We start from the raw sequence: 13,058 nt of genomic DNA on the forward strand, positions 1-13,058 counted from the left end.
ATAATCTGATCATGCGATAAAATAACATTGCTCGAGCTGATATCCTGCTTCATTGTCTACCCAAGACGCAGTAGCTTTTCCCTTTGATGGCCTTGCGTTGTTCTGTCAACTGAACATCTTTTGCCTAGTCTGCATCTCTGCACACAAAGATAGCAAAAAATCAATTTCTTGTACTAGATTTGCCTATTCTATCACCAAATTCTTTTACCCAGGTTTAGCTGATATTTTCCTCATTTTAATCTATAAACGGAGATAATCGTATAAGGATGAATGGTAAATGAAGCATTTTACGAAGAGAAATCATACCTTTTTCCTGTCCCAACACGCAACACATCCTGCCTTCGCACTCTGCATGAAAATGCCTATTGTGCTAACTGTCTTACCTTTTTGTTTCTCTGTCTAGCTACCTCACCTACCGTCCAAAGGACACTCCACGTGCCTTCGTCCTGCTTCCGCCGCCCTTTCCCTTGTTCGGTTTAATTGGGATGGCGTTTACCTGATGCTGCCATAATTTCCTTTCATAACTCCACACTTACCGTCGGCTGCTCCTGCCATGGGCTTACTCCTTTTTCCCTGCCACTTGCCATCTGCTCTTGCTTGTTGTCTCCTGCACTTGACACCAAGTCTCCATCTCTCACCTCCATCATCGTCCACATATTCCTTTGCCCTGTACTGCCTACTACCCCATTGCCCTGTACTGCCTGCTACCCCACCTGCACTCGTGGCCTCACACCATCCACTTCCACCTTTGCACTTCGAGCCAGTTGGGTGTCTGCCCTCACCTCGACCCCCCATGCCCTATGACCCACTTCCCCCGTCATCACTTCTTCATACCTATCGCACCCCAATTGGGGGTATTATTAAAAATAACTTTATTTAATTGTCGGAAGTCAATACATAAACACAAAGTACAATCTTTCTTTTTAATGAAAAGAACTAGAGAACCCCATGGTGATACACTGGGGCATATATATCCCTTCTTCAAAAATTCTTCTAGTTGCATCTATAATTCTTTAAGCTCCATAGTACTCATCATGTATGGTGATTTAAATACTAGAACAACTCCTGGCACCAAGTCAATACAAAAATCAATCTCCCTCTTTGGAGGTAATCCGGGTATTTATGCAAATGCATCAACAAATTCCTAAAGCACTGGGTATTTTTCCATATTAATTTGTTGGTCCATATTTGATTCCTCCAAATGTGCTGCAAGGATTTGGCATGCTTTCTTAAAACTCTTTATTGCATGGTTTTTATCTCTTTGATGGATATCTACCTAGGAATTCCCTAGACCTACTTCTACTGCCCCTCATCATCAATCAACTAAAATATTTGTTGTACCAATCAAGTATTGCGTGGTGCTTTTCCATCCAATCCATTCTAATCAAACAAATACATGTACCTAGTGAAGTTAAATTCATTCCAACTATTGTTCTCAACCCATTCATCTCAATTAGGAATTCTATATCTAATTCTGTAACTTTTCTCTTTATACATGTAGCTAGTTGTAATAGCCAAAGTTTTAAATGTTTAATTTTCTTAAAATTAAAATTTTCAACTAGATTCACATTAATATAGTTGTGTGTGGCTCCAGAATCAATTAAAATAATTACAAACCGATTTCTTAACTTACCTTCAACCTCTATCATATGTGCTTGATGTTCCACTTGCCAATTATCCAAAGCTGCATAAATTCTGGGTGTGCATCTGCCCACATCATCCACAACAGTTTCTACTTGCATGTTGTGCACAATCCTCATCTTATCTACCTTTTGAGGACAATCTTTGAACTAACGGTATCCTTTACAACCCCAACATTTGATAGGTGGAAGCTGAAGCTTCTTTCTTGAAGTATCATCCCCTTCCAGCTGGTTAGAATCTTGGGTTATCTGTTGACCTGCTTGAAATTATTCTTAAATGGAAAGGGTTTGAAACCCTTCTTTCTTTGCTCCATAAAATTCTTATTTTTATTGCCCAAAGCTTTGTGTTATACATATATATATATATATATATATATATATATATATATATATATATATATCTATATATGTATATATGTATATTCCTGTACAACTATTATGCTTTCCTCATTGTTACCTCCAAGGTCTTAGGTTCATCATTTTTCAACTTATCCAACATAAAAGGATGGTAGTCCACTGATGTATCTTTGTATTTTAACCTTTTCATCTTTAATAAAGTGTACATACCTCAATAACTCAACAAATTTCTGACCATATTCTTCCATGGTCATGTGTCCCAGTTGAAGATCGAAGAATTCCTACATTTTCCACTCATAGTAATGTTATGATAAGTACTTCCTTTGGAAATATTCTTTAAATTTCCTCCAAGTGATCTGCATTTTGTCTAAGTGCTTAATTGCCTTGAGTTTCTCCCACCAGAGATTAGCCTTGCCCTTCAGATGATATATGGAAACTATGGCCTCCAAGTTTGAAGAGTAATTATACAACTAAATATATTTTCTCATCTCCAAGTATCAGAGTTCAACCTCCTCTCCTTTCTTGTTCTCTCCATTAAAGGTGGGAGGTTTAATTTTCCTCAGCTCTCCTTGCAAATTTTCCCTGTCTAATTTTTTAATGGTCTTTCTCACTGGTGACACACTAGGGCTCCTACCAGATTCATAGGTAGAATAAGCCCTTTTATTGGTCCTCCTTACGGAGTATTGGTGTTGATGAGAAACACTCTTGGAATGCCTCGAACTTCCAGTGCCTCTCTCCCTAGCTCTAGCATTGTCCTCATATGTTATTATAGAATCATTTTGGTGGCCTAATTCTCTCTCAATCTTGTTCAAAATATGAAAATTTGATGATTAATATGTTGTTTCTCCTTCATCAGCTTTTCATTATCAGCTTTGTAGTTGAGCACTTCCAATTTGAGACTCTTGACAATTTCTTCCAAATCTCCAACCTTTAGTTGGTCCATTCCATGACCATTAGATTCAGTTTTTGCATTACTCTTGCTTATATTTTCAACTCTGACCTCTTCTTTCTCACTATATGGCCTTTGGGTGTTCTCTGATACTCCTATCTTCCATTATGTAATTTTCCCTGAAAATTTTCTTATAACTTTTCCTACAAAATTTTCCCAAAATTCTTATTGAATTCAAAATTTTGGTTTTACCAAGTCATTTTCCTCCGCAATAGGTTTCTATTTATTATCTACTTATGCTATTGTGATATATGAGCAGAAAGATATGACCTCTAGAAGATTCCAACTTGTTAAACTATTCTTTCCCTTTAAAAAAATGTTGTAGCTTTATTTTAAACTTCTCATGAATTTTTGGTCTCAAACCAAATTTTTGGGTGGATGGTTGTATTCTTCCTAGAATTACATTTCCAACCACTGGTCATTTGCCCAATTCCGATTTACAGGCTGTAAGTTAGAGCCTTAAAAATTTTAGCTGATTTTTCCCAATTCTTCCATGCGTGAAACTTGATTTTTAGCCTACTATCAACAAGCTTGTACTATCTAATAACTCACTGTAGTTTTTGCATACACAATACTTCTTTTTTGTTTCTGGTGATTCTTTGTGATTATCTCCTCTCTTGAGGCTTCCTCTAGCTTCTCATTGGTAGCAAACTAACTTTATTGGCCTTTTCTTACACTTGTCCAACATGTTATCTTCTTTCTAACCATTGGCTCCCAAGTGTCATTTTAGATATTACCATATTTTTAAGTTTAGATAATTGTCCCATATAATAATATTTAATTAAAATTTAATATTTCACACACACACACACACACACACACATATATATTAGATTTATATTAATACAATTTGAGTGGGCCTAATGGTTAAGAGTATGTGTTTCCTCCTAAGAGGTCACAGGTTCAAAACCAGAGGGGCTAGAGTATGTATGCCTGCATAGACTTAGTAGTCAAATCCTTGCATGAAACAAAGAGGTCTCATACACCAATTTGGTGTTTGGCTTGGTCATGACCTTAAAATTGAATAATAATTATTACTATTATACATATATAATTCTTTAATTAATTCAATATATATACATTAATCCATCATTATGCATTTATACATAATTGGTTTAATATAGATCCAAAATCTACCAAGCCAAAATCAATTATACACACACACACACACACACGAAAGAACAAAACCCAAAAATTGTGCGCTAAATCCAACCAAATCCTATGCACCCACCACATGACGTAAGCTATTATATTAAATGATGCGTGCCCAACCAAATCCTACAGAGTTTGTCACATAACTCGTATATACATGTTAATATATACCACAAAAATGCGCGTGACCACCACCCACTCTCCGTTCCGTGCCAGTTTATAAATCCAAATGCCATATTAATACATCACATATATATTTAAAGCTATGACGGCCCCATGAAGCCCAACCATATATTCCACACACAATTAAATATATATACATATAATGTTAAACCACAGTTTTAGAATCAGATTTTACCAGCCACACTATTGATTTATTGTCGTGGAAAATTTTAAAGGTTAATATTCACAGGTGGGCTAATTTTCCATGATTTTTCAAAAAAAAGATTAGCCAATTTTCATTTTTTATAAAATGATTCGCGCAAATTTTACAATATAAAATTATTTTACTTTAAAAATGGAATTATATATAAAATCATTATAAAGTTGAATAATTTTACAAATATATCAAGTAGAAATTTCACCACATGTTGCAAAGGAAACGTCGTAAGGCGGGAGCACAGGAAAGAATAGCATAAAAGATAGAAGCAAAAAAATTATGCAATCTTATTTATTTACTGACATTTCTGTGAGAAACAAATTGTAGAAAACCTTTAAAATACCTTTAGTGCTCTTCCATGATTAGTCCATTTAATCTCATCTCTCTCTCCCAAGCACTCTTCATTTGGTGAATGCATTGAAAGAGTGTCCATGACAACCATGGTTTTGGTGGCTTGGAGTTGAGTTGGCATTGATGATAGGAAGAAATTTTGAGGATTTGAAAGAAAGATTTTATACTCTCGATATGTTTCATTGGGGATGAACTTTCTCATAGTATAGGGTTTTTTGGGTACATACCCTCCACATGGGTATTGTCCAAAATTGAAAGCAACATGTTGCCCCTGGTGCCACCCAGATTATTGTAGTTAAGATCCCTACTAGATCTTCCTTTGCCTCCAACTTTGGCCACCTGCCACCTAGATTATTGTAGTTAATATCCCTGTTAGATCATCCTTTGTCTCCACCTTTAGTCACCATGATGAATGTAATAGTATCTAGAAAGAGTATTCCCAAGTTGTTGTGGAGAAAGCCAATTCTGAGTAAAAAGGGCATGTGGTTGGGTGCATGCTAGAAGAAATTAGGAAGGGGCTAATTTTTAGAAAAGTGGATTGAAGATAAAGCACCATTGCAGAAGGTGCATGTGGAAAATTTTGATTCTTCTAATATGTTTTATGTTGAGTTTTCAAATATGAAATATCAAGTATGTAAATGTTTTTTATAATGATCAAGAAGTCCAAAAGATCAGTGACAAATAAGAAATTGATTTTTTCCTTGAAAGTGATGAGATGAACATTGCATGTAGTTTGTGCACAAATTCCAACATTATGAACAATGGGAAAGTTGCAATATATAAAGGCAGAGAACTTGTGGTTACACAATAACCAAATATGTTTAAGAGATGATAGCGGTATCTAAAGAGAAAGTGTCATAGGAGAGTACCCCAACTTGAGGCAACATTGGGTTGTTATTTATGAGGCTTTTGATTCATCGGGTATTGATGGAGAATGGAATATGAAAGTCAAGTCATGTTTTTATTGTCTCAAATTAAACCACATTCCTTGCAAGCAAGTCTCCATCCATGTCAAAGCACCTTTGTTTTCATATGCAGATGCACTTAACTCCATGGAGTATTTGTCCGTTGTAAAAATTAACATATGTATTAATGTATTAATGAAGACATGTATAAGATGCAATCTCATAATAATTTATTCGAATCATCAATAGTGGGTTTAAGTCATTGGTCCCTTATCACTTGATTCTAGGAGCGTTCAAATTCATCTCATCTATTCACACTTAATAGATTATACTAGGTATTCTAAGGTCCATTTCTATCATTGGTCCCTTATCACTTGATTCTAGGAGTGTTCAAATTCATCTCATATATTCACACTTAATAGATTATACTAGGTATTCTGAGGTCCATTTCTATCATTGGTGGGTCCCGTTATGTCCATTAATAGTTTTCCTCATTAAATAGTACTAAAGTAGTTTCTTATATGCTTGACATTACCTCTCAGATTCATATATTATAGAATCATACCATTGATAGGTTTGGAGACATTGGGCCTAGGAGGAAATTACTCATTTTTTCTACCTCTCCCAAGTTGCAGTGGGGTATATCATTACTATTTGAAAACCTTGAAGACTATATTGGCACTGTTATTGGTGCTAGACACTGTGACATATATCCACATTATATTTTACCATCACTATGATCTATTTTATGAAATGGATCCCCCATGTACTTTCTAATGGCCATGGTATTGCATATTATTAGATGGAACCACAACATATTTTGCAAGTGTTCATGGATTTTTCTCTCTTTTACTAAGAATGGGTATGCCTACCTCGGGGATAATTTATATATCTAATTGGTTGATGACTAGTTGTAGGCACTTCTAGGTATTTGATTCAATAAATGTTTACATATGCCACTTTTCTCACCATGAATTTCTTAATCTATATATATCTAATTGGTTGATGACTAGTTGTAGGCACTTCTAGGTCTTTGATCCAATAAATGTTTACATATGCCACTCTACTCACCATGAATTTATTAATCTATTTTAGCCATCAGTTCCTTTTATGACGACCTTATACATTAGCAGACATATGTTATAATTATATTTTCCACCATAGGTATTGCAAGGAATTTACTACATGAGGCTAAAATTATATAGTTGAGTAATTTCTCATAATTATTTCAGAATGGAGTAAATATTTTGTCACAATTTCATATGAAATAGTTTTTTTTTTCATAATTAGAAAAACTCATAATTGAAAAAACATTCGTATTGAATTGGGAAAATTTGATAATTGAGTGTGGAACGTGAGAAAAAAGATCATAATAGGTAAAATATTCATTGCAACTTAGACAAAATATGATAATTGCGTATGAAACATATCTATGAATTGTGATTTCTTGGTTCACATGCCATGACCTATATCCACCTAATTCACACACCATCAAAGCCTATATTCAATCTCTTGTAAATTCCTTCAACAAGATGTCAAATTGGAAGATAGGAAAACCTACAATTTAAGAGTGGAAATTTTGTTGCAATAAAGTCACTAGCTAAGGAATGTGTCTTAAGCGGCAAGGAACAAGAAGGGTATTCAACCAAGGCTCAAGGTATAATATGGTTTTTATAATTCTATTCACATGATATTAATATGGATCTACATGATTTCTCCCTCCGTCATATGTTGTATTCAATTCCATATACTATATCTAATTTTTCTTCAATATATTAGGTTAGATTTAGTTGTAATCAACATTCCTACTTGCTTGAAAAGGTTAAGAATGACATTTATTTTCCATGTGTGTAGGTAGCAAGCGATAGGATTTGGACCATTAAATCTCTAGAGTTACATCGATCAAATCACATGAGAACGACCTTCAAGAAAATGGTATGTTCCATGACTCCTCTTCTCATAGCAAGGAATTATATTGATTACAATAGATCTAGAGGGATTTTGTGTAGTGATCTATCATCCTCTTTGTCTTTGATCTCATTAGATCAAAGAATAGATCTTCTTATATACAAGAAAAATTTTCTACAACAATTGGACATATATGAAGGATCCAAGAATGAAACCATGTGGATATTGGTCTCAATATAATTTATTTTTTTATTGTTTATGATAGTGAGTAGGAGGGAACCAAAGTGTGTAAGAATTCTCTTTGTGAATGTATAAGGTTCAAGAGAAATACAACTTGATTTAATAAAAGATAATGGAGAATTTTTCTATTTACTATGTTTTGTATTCACTTGCATCGTTGTAATGTGATATTCATTTCTTTCATTGTGTAACTCTTATTTTGCAAGTCACTAGTCTATATGAATATCAAATCCATGATATTTCCATGAAAAATATGAGTTCCCTTATGACTTTCTTGAAGGAATTTTCTAAGAACTTTTAAAACTCCCCATAGTCTCCCCTACAAAGCTCAAAAGACACACCATTCCTACAAGTGAAGTGAGATACTCTATTTCTTTCTCTAACAATGATAATTCTTTTACATCCCTTATCCCTTATCTCATGAAGCATATTTTTGTGATGTTAAAACTTTTCATATTTTAAATTAGTTATAGATTCTATTGAAAATTAGTTATAGTGTATAAGATGATGAAACTTAAGGGGATATTCCTTATATATGACTATAAGATCTATAAATTTATTATATTTTCTTTCTTTTTTTATTTAGATTTCATTTTTATTATCATTCACAAATTTATTTTTCCAATTAATTATCTTGATAACATTCCTTCTATTGTAGAATTGAGGCTTCTGTGATCCATATCAAGTTTACGAGAGATTTTTCGGTGTAAATCACATGAAATATCATTTGTCAACCCGTTTCGAACCAACCAGTGTGGTTCATTGTCAAGACAAGTTGAAGAAACAGATCCAGCTTTGCATGTTAAATAGTTTGAGCAGAGCCTCCAACAGCTAAATTTAACTTTTGGACCAGAGTCGTAAATTTTTATTTTTATTTTTTAATGGAAGTTAGTTATATTAGGTGACCATGCCTATAAATATATATAAAAATATATAACGTAATTTTAATTGGTTGTTAAGTTAATAGTTAGTTAAAAAGGTATTATTTAATAAATACATTAAAAAATTATTTAGTAAATTAAATGGAATCATTTCCATTTAATTTACTAAATAATTTTTTAATGTATTTATTAAATAATACCTTTTTAACTAACTATTAACTTAACAACCAATTAAAATTACGTTATATATTTATATATATATTTTATATATATTTATAGGCATGGTCACCTAATATAACTAACTTCCATTAAAAAAAAAAATTATGACCCTAGTCCAAAAGTCAAATTTAGCCGTTGGTCAAGTTAGCCGTTGGAGGCTCTGCTCAAACTATTTAACATGCAAAGCTGGATCTGTTTCTTCAACTTGTCCTGACGATGAACCACACTGGTTGGTTCGAAATGCGTCGACAAATGATATTTCATGTGATTTACGCCGAAAAATCTCTCGTAAACATTCCTTCTACTTTGTACTTAGCACCATTCAAGTGCAACATTGTACCCTATGATGAGTAAATTCTCTTTTTTTATAGAAATTACTTAGTTTCAATAAAGTCACTTCACTTATAATGCTTAATATTCACAAATTATATATATATATATATATATATATATATATATATATATATATATATATATATATATATATATATATATATCTATATATATATATATATATATATATATATATATATATATATATATAGATATATATATATATATATATATATGACTTGACCTACTTGAATCTTATGGTTTACATAATACTTCATAACATGGTGACTACCAATTGAGCTACCCATATGCACTTATTTTTATGAATTTTAATAATAAAACCCAAAATCAAAGTAAAATTAATAGTTGAAAAAAAGAAAAAGAAAGAAAGAGTAAATACTACAATTTTTCTATATTGTAATTTATTTAATCATTTTCTAACAACAAAAATGAATATATTCAAATCAATGAATATCATCCTAGAATAAAATTAATAGATAAATCATCCAAAAAAAAATTATAATGAATAAATTTACATAAAATTCATTATATATAATTTTCCCAAATTTTATAACTTAATTATTTTTCAACATCTTTTCTTTACTTATTTCACCATTTAGATTTCTAATAATTAGGAAGTTTAGTCCTTTCCACTCAACCTGCAAATTATGCTTTGAAAAAAATTTCAAATCAATATATGGAGTGAAAAAATTAATTGCTTACTAAGGTGCAAAGACTTGCATAAATAATGGTGGGCACTAACTTTAGGTAATTGTCTCTAGGTAACTATAGTATATGGTAATGCAGTAATTCTAGGCAAGTATGGTGTATAGTATAAATTTGAATATGAATTTCAATGAAAGTGTTTTATCAATATATGCAATGGAAAAATTAATTTCTTACTAAGGTGCAAAGACTTGCATAAATAATGGTGGGCAAAACTCTAGATAACTATAGTATATGGTTCAATGACGTAATGGTGGGCAGTAACTCTAGGTAAGTATGGTGTATAGTATAAATTTGAATATGAATTTCAATGAAAGTGTTTAAAGAAAACATGTTTATATGTTTTAATTTCAATGAAAGTGTTTTATCAATATATGCAGTGGAAAAATTAATTTCTTACTAGGTGCAATAACTCTAGGTAACAACAGTAATAGGTAAATAAAGTGTATACTATAAATTTGAATATGAATTTCAATGAAAGTGTTTAAAGAAAACACATTTATATGTTTTAATTTTTAAAATATCAACAATCAAATTTTCTGTTTATAAATTTTCAATATTAATAATCTAGTTTTGTAGGTTAGGTTAAGTTAAATCGATAAAATTATATGGTTCAATGACGTAATGGTGGGCAATAACTCTAGGTAAGTAATTTTATGTTTATAAATTTTCAATATTAATAATCTAGTTTTGTAGGTTAGGTTAGGTTAGGTTAACTTGATAAAATTATAAATTACGATAAAATTATATGGTTCAATGACGTAATGGCGGGCAATAACTCTAGATAAGTATAGTGTATAGTATAAATTTGAATATGAATTTTTTAAATATCAACAATCAAATTTTATGTTTATAAATTTTCAATATTTTTCAATATTAATAATCTAGTTTTGTAGGTTAGGTTAGGTTAAATTGATAAAATTAGGATAAAATTATATGGTTCAATGACGTAATGGTGGGCATTAACTCTAGGTAAATATAGTGTATAGTATAAATTTGAATATGAATTTCAATGAAATTATATGGGGTAGTAACTCTAGGTAAATATAGTGTATAGTATAAATTTAAATATGAATTTCAATGAAATTATATGGGGCAGTAACTCTATGTAAGTATAGTGTATAGTATAAATTTGAATATGAATTTCAACGAAAGTGTTTAGAAAATATTTGAATATGAATTTTTTAAATATCAAAAATCAAATTTTATGTTTATAAATTTTCAATATTAATAATCTAGTTTTGTAGGTTAGGTTAGGTTAAATCCATAAAATTACGATAAAATTATATGGTTCAGTGAGGTAATGGTGGGCAATAACTCTAGGTAAGTATAGTGTATAATATAAATTTGAATATGAATTTCAATGAAATTATATGGTTCTATGACGTAATGGTGGCAGTAGCTCTAGGTAAGTATAGTGTATAGTATAAATATGAATATGAATTTCAATGAAAGTGTTTAAAAAAACACGTTTATATGTTTTAATTTTTTAAATATCAACAATCAAATTTTATGTTTATAATTAAACCCCAATTTAATCTTCAAATAATGCCAATCATATAGATGTCAGCGGAAATGAGCCTAACCCATTCAGAACACAATTCCACGTATTTCTCAACATATTTTCGTAATTTCGTAAGAGTAAAAAATATGTTACAAATTTGGGTAATTACAGAAGAATAAGTCCATTACAGACGGATTATCCAGATCACGCATCGATTCCCATAAACAGCTCCCTGATTTTCAAGACTTTCAAGAAGATTTCTAGACCTGCAGAGAAAATCTTTAACACTCTGAGGACGCAAATATTTCATTATCGCCCTCCGCCTTGAAGCCACTGACAGCAGGAAAAGTAGGGCGAAGGCCATCCAGGAGCTCGCCATTACTGAGACTGCGCTCTTCTGCGATTGGCCGCAGTGTTTTCTCCAAAGGCCTGTCATCTTCCCACACATACTCTCCGCGGAGGGGCCATTTCTAGCCACTTCCTATCAGTTGTTACCGTCGTCTTCAGAATCGCCATTACCAGAGTCAAATTGTCTAGACAAATACAATCTTGAAACGAAAACCCTAACCTGCACCAAACCCTAAGGACAACACTAGGGCAAAATTTCCTGGAAAACCAGTGGACGCTGCACTAAACAAAAACATTATCGACATTAGTCACAAGGTGTGGATGAATGGGTATTTAACCAGAACAGGGTTCCTTAAGAACAGAAAAGGAAGTTAACCTCGATTTCCTTGAAGCCAGAGCACAAAGAATTTAAACATTGTGACTGACATTAAGAAACACCAACCAACAGAGATGCATCTAATAGCCAAAGGTAGGGAAAAAAATGAGTTATAAGCAAACCTGCATAAACATAATTAAATTTGAAAGTTGTGGTACTCACTCAGGCATAGCTCAAGAGATGAATTCACTTAGGGTTTGTGAGCGAAGCAACCGCATGCATAGCTCAAGAGCTGAATTCACTTAGGGTTTGCAACACCGATAACAGAGCTCACACTGAAGAGAATAGGTTGCAATTGAGACAACGTCGACCAAGGGAAGTGGGCGGTTACCCCTTAGCCGTACTGCCTACATATGAACCTTAATATAAGGGATTAAGTTTAATAACAGTTTTTTCCAACTACTTTAGGACGATTGAACGACTAAACTTCTTCTAATCGTCTAACATTTAATCCAATGATGCACAAAGATGACAAGTAGGCAAGAGGAAAGTGTTTCTCAGAGGGAAACGCCTTATGACGTAATAAACATTTTATATTTACATATTAAGGTCTAATGATATTCCATAATGTTTTTAAATTTCAAGATAGTTTTCCATTCTTAAAATTTTCCTTTTAATCGCTAAAAAAAATATATCGGATGATAGAAGTAATTTTGGTTTTCAACTTACATAATAGTTAACAAAAAGATGCAGAACCAAAAGATCCAACAGTTAATATCACAATCATCCAACGATTGTGATCATTTTCAGGTTCAAACCCGCTCGCCCTATAACAAGCCTCCCACCATTC

At 32.2% G+C, this 13,058-nt stretch overlaps 1 pseudogene; it reads right to left on the reverse strand.

Moving 5' to 3' along the window:
* Positions 1–11,825: 11,825 nt before the first annotated feature.
* Positions 11,826–12,060, reverse strand: LOC149223924 (uncharacterized; annotated as a pseudogene).
* Between the last annotated feature and the right edge of the window lie 998 nt (positions 12,061–13,058).

Source organism: Pinus tabuliformis, chromosome Q (assembly GCF_031772625.1).
Source record: "Pinus tabuliformis cultivar Carrire ecotype Pingquan chromosome Q, CPIR1, whole genome shotgun sequence".
Taxonomy (NCBI): domain Eukaryota; kingdom Viridiplantae; phylum Streptophyta; class Pinopsida; order Pinales; family Pinaceae; genus Pinus; species Pinus tabuliformis.